The sequence below is a fragment of the Arachis ipaensis genome, chromosome B08 (genome assembly GCF_000816755.2).
Source record: "Arachis ipaensis cultivar K30076 chromosome B08, Araip1.1, whole genome shotgun sequence".
NCBI classification, from domain to species: domain Eukaryota; kingdom Viridiplantae; phylum Streptophyta; class Magnoliopsida; order Fabales; family Fabaceae; genus Arachis; species Arachis ipaensis.
The window spans coordinates 21158786-21164200 of record NC_029792.2 but is presented as its reverse complement, the minus strand read 5'-3'; positions in this window follow the sequence as shown (position 1 = coordinate 21164200).

The window sequence follows — 5415 nt, the reverse complement described above, 5'->3', positions numbered from 1 at the left end:
CAATAAAAAAAGTTCACATTAAAAGATCCAAATTAATTTGGATATTTAAGTCAATCTATCAATTGAGACATAATTAAAAAATAAACCCAAGCAAAAGATTTGGGTTGGACCGGTTATCTAATCTTCATTATGCCAGGAACACACCTAATTCAACTTTCGAATTAATTCAAAACTTTCCTTGTCTTTGACCAAAAAAAAAAAAAAAACTTTCCTTCCTGCACACAACACTTTAGTCTAGTGGTTATAAATATTTTTGCCTTGTAAAATAGTTGTAATAAGTGTACCTCAGTTTGAGACTTAGCTGAAATCAATAATAGATAAAAAATATTTAATATTCGATGTATAAATATATAAATAAAAAAGGGACATCATTAAAATTAGAATGGTAATATCCATTTTCATTTCATTATTATCATTATACACTAGATAGCCGTGGTTTCATTTTCGAGCTGGAGACCTCCCCGTATTCCACGCCGGCTATAGTCTCAGGTGGAGGCTCTCCTCCACAGTGGCATCTCCTCTAGCGTGGCTTCTCATATTCAGGGGTGCATGTGCTCCTCTGTCATTCTGCCGTCAGCTATCCCTTTTATCTTCTCGCTCACGCAACCTGCCTTCGCTTTCATCGAATCGCTCACGCAACCTGCCTTCTTGATGGATTTGTTTGAACAGGTAATGATTACTTGGAATCTAGGAGCTTTGCTTTCTTCTCCTAGCTTTGTTTCGTCTGCCCTATGAAAGTCTGTGTACGAGCTGTGTTTTCTTGGGAGTTTGGTTCGTCGCCGTTCATCCAGGTTAGTGATTTCCCAATGGAGTCTCAAATTCAAGATCTCTGATCAATCAATCAAGTGTATCCAAACCTATTTTCCTCTTCATCTTTTTTCTTTTCCTTCATTGTGTACATTCTAATGATCAATTTTGGTATTTGTTCCACGGTTAACCCAGATTTTATTGTCTAGGGTTTGTGAAATTCCTAATTGTGCAAATTGTGATAATTTTTTGTATCTGTTTGACGGTTAAGCTAGATCTTATTGTGTAGGATTTGTGAAATTTCTAATTTACAAATTGTCTATCTGACTTAGTTTGTTTCTGGGTTCATGTTCTTGGTTATATTATTTGGAAGTTGCTGTTAATTTTGAGTTTGGTCTATGAATCTGTTTTCTCTTCTTCATTTCGTTATTTAGATTTTGTTGGTATGATTATCATTTCTCCTTTTCCTACTTGTCGAATTGTTTGTTGCATATGGTTTGTGTATTTCATCAATTTTTGGGGATTTTATAATGATTATAAAGATTGTCTTCTTACTTACCTTTTCTTATATTTATGGATGATGGGGTTTTGTGAATCATTGTTTAGGTATGGGGTTTCTTCCTAATCTACTTTCTTCATGGTGATGTGATTGACAGAGTTTTTCAGCAAAGTCAGTTTATAGACCCAGCTTATCCTATTCAAGTTTTGCATTCCCAATTTCATTCTCTGCTATTCAAGTTTTGCATTCCAATTTCCATTCTCATTCACTAATCCCTTTGAATTGTTTGGGATAAATGTAGCAATTTATAATTTTTTCTGCATTCAGAATCATGTTCTCTTATCTGACTTGGTTTGTTTCTGGGTTCATGTTCTTGGTTACATTCTTTGGAAGTTTCTGTTACATTATTTGAAAACTGATGAATCTATTTTAAATTTTTTACTTTGTGTATATTCAACAAATCCATTGAGGTTTTATACTGTTTTCTGTATTTAGAATCATGTTTTATTATTTATGTTTGATGTCAAATTTTATGAAGCACTCAACCAATTATATTGAAAGCAGACCCATTCAATGCAATATTAACATTTCATGAATCTATTTTTATTTTTTTATTTTGTGTATATTCAACAAATCCATTAAGTTTATATAAAGTGAATTGGTGGTTGCATGTGGGTTGTGTGAATCATTATGAGGGAATGGGTTTTGTACCTTATATGTTCTATCAGTAGTGATGTGATTCACAGAAATTGATGTATAGCTTCCTGGTTGTTTATTTATATTTTGATTTCAGGTCAATTTCCTTATGTATTTTTTATTGTTTATATAAAAGAATTTTTTGTCTAACTATGAATTCCCTCCTACAAAGAGAGATACGTGGAGTAGGTTATCTTTCCTTGAAGATGTCTTCTCCATAAATAATGATGTTCTGCCATACATTCTTCACTGAAAATATGGGAATCCCTATCAAGGTATGGGCTTTCTATCTAATCTATTTGGTCAGTGGTGATGTGATTGATAGGAATTGATTCATAGCTTCTTGGTCATTAAATGAAAGATTTGGTTATTCAACTCAATTGCATTCTCATTTTTTGTATTATTTATGTAAAAATTATTTTATATTTTAGCTCTTGAAAAGACATGGGGTCTTTGTCCTGAATTTAAGATGTCATTCAGAAAGGAAGTGGCTTTCTCACAATAAAATGGCATCACTCCACTGTTTGTGTTACTAGGGAATTCTCTTCTATCTAATCTATTTGATGAGTGGTGATGTGATTGATAGGAATTGATTGATAGCTTCTTGGTGATTTATTTGAATTTTGATGAAACCTTTTGTTAGTCAACTTAGTTGCATTTCAATCCTTTATTGGTTATGCAAAAATTGCTGTATATTTCACCTCTTGCAAAGAAGTAGAGCTGATTGTCATGAATTTGTTTCCTTCTTTGATAAAGGAATATGATTGTGCCACTCCCATTCAAGTTTTTCATTCCCAATTTCATTCACTCCTGTTCAAGTCTTGCATTCTGATTTCAGTTCTGATCCAATAATCCCATTGATGAATATTTGTTTTTTTTTAAGGTATGTTCAACAAATCCATTAAGTTTACCTAAAGTGAATTGCTGGTTGCATGTGGGTTGTGTGAATTATTATCAAGGAATGGATTTTGTACCTAATCTATTCTATTTGTGATGATGTGATTGACAAAAATTAATATATAGCCTGTTGGTCATTTATTTATTTTTTAAGTTCAACTGAATTGCATTACATTTTTTTGTTGTTTGTGGAAAAATTATTTTATATTTCAGCTGTTGGATGGACATACAGCTCTTTGCCCTGAACTTAAGAGGTTCATTGAGAAAAGAATGGCCTTGTGCCAGTAAAATGACTTCATGGTATTGTTTGTCTAACTAGCACATCTCTTTATCCAAAGAAAAATCTATCCAGCAGCTGGTCTTCCCATGAAAATGTGTTCTCCACACATAATAAGGTTGTGCTATATATTCTTCATTGGAAATTTGGGAATCATTATCAAGGTATGAGGTTTCAATCTCATCCATTTCATGAATGTTGATGTGATTGACAGATTTTTATTGATGTTTGTCTATACTTTTTTTCCCATTCATCTGCTGTTTCGAATGTATCCCTACCTAACACATTTATCAACTCTCATTGCCATGAGTAGAATCATTGTTTGGGGTAGTTGATGACTGCCTTCCCTATGGTCTAATGACATGTAGGTGCACTATAGTAGGTATGGTGTGATATCTCAATTTTTGGTCCCTATTTCTTGATTTCCTGAAAGTTTCACTTGTTTTTCCTGTTTTTGTGTTGGTTTAGGTTTTGCTCCTATGATTAGTTGTCTCTATGCCATTGAATGGAGATGCATATGGACTGAGATTTTGTTTTCCCTCCGTTTCCATCCTCAATTTGAATTAAAAAAGGTGAGCTTGTGTCCTAGATTTTTTCTATAAAAGGATGGTTGGTGAACCACAATCAATGCACAAACATTCTGCTGTGTTCTATTTCCTCCTAAGCTCTATCTATTTCAGAATTTTTCTATTTACATTTTGATCTATTTCATCAACTCTATTTATCTCCTTTCTTTTTACTGCAATGCCTCCTCCATTTGATATGATTTCTAAGATGCATCCTCCTAGAGAGGCTTGAGGCTGAAAGTTAGGATTCTAAGACTTTGGGTTGTACCCTCTTTTGGTAACTATGAAGTTCCTAACTCAATGGAGATAATTCTCCTTGATGAGCATGTTAGCCCCTATTAGCTTCTCTTTTAAATATGGTGTTAGTTGTTATTTTTTAAGTTTTCAACTTTAAATTATGTGTTTCACTAATCTGATTTTGTTCTTTTGTTGGATTTTCAGTGTGGAAAAATTCAAGCTACAGCTAAGAAATCACTCCTTAATAGGTTTAGAGATCATATAGTTGAAGGTCAAGTTTATAGAATGGCATACTTTGCTGTTGTGTCAAATCATGGTAGTTATAGAACAACTTCTCATGAATTCAAATTGGTTTTCTTTCACCGAACCACTGTTGTAGCTGTTGATGAAGATGTTATCCCTAAGACTTGTTTCAACATGTTTCCTTTTTCTGAGCTGCTGAACATTACCCAAGATTATGATTTTTTAGTTGGTGTGTATATCTTCTTGCTATTTTGTTATTCAAGTTTTTTAATAAATCCTTTGAATATTTAATAGGTTGTGTTTATTTGGAATAGATGTCATTGGTCTTTTAACTTCAGTGGGAGAAAAGAAAGAATATGCAAAAGAGGGGAAAATTGTGAAAATGATTGTGCTGGAATTAATTTCAAAAGAGTATGTTGATTAAGTCATTTCTTGTGGTTTCTCTTTATCTTTTAATCATCTTTTTTTCTTATTTTCTGTTTCATTCTTTGTCATGTTTTGAGTTTCAGTCTTACAGTGCAATGTGCATTGTTTGGAGATTATGTTAATCAAGTAAATCATTTCCTTGCCTCTGGCTATGTGGAGCAGCCTGTAGTAGTCATTCAACTTGCAAAAGTCAAGTTCTTTAGGGGTACATTGTTTGTTTTCTGTACATCTCATTGCTACTCTAGGTGTTGTCTCCAATAAACTTTTCTAGACTCTTTCTTTGTTGCTATGTAGGTCAAGTAGGTCTTCAAAATGTGATGTATACCACTCAAATGTTATTTAATCCTGATCTTCTTGAAGTTGTTGAATTCAGGCAGAGGTTAGCATGGTTTATTTTGTTAATTTTTATTGTATTCTTTATTTACAACCAATCTAGAGTAACAAGTACAAGTATTTGCATTAATTTTTTTTAGTATGATTGAGCAAGTTGTCAATGGTACTCAGCCACTGTTTATTGCAAATGAGGGTAAAGTTGTCTCCTTGGAAGATGATTTCATGCGTTTAACTAGAAAATGCACTATTGAAGAGTTTCAAGATAACAATGAGGTTTTCTTCTTTTGAGTTAGTTGTGTTTATGTATATTTTATACACAAATGAACTGAAAAAGAAAATCAAAGAAAAATGTTCAGATCTGTTTTTTCATTCATATTGTTAACAAATTTTGAAATGCCCACTTCATAGGAGGGTTCTTTTATCATTTTTGGTACAATCCAAGGTATTGTTGAGGATGGAGGTTGGTGGTATTCTGCTTGTGTGTGTGGAAAAGG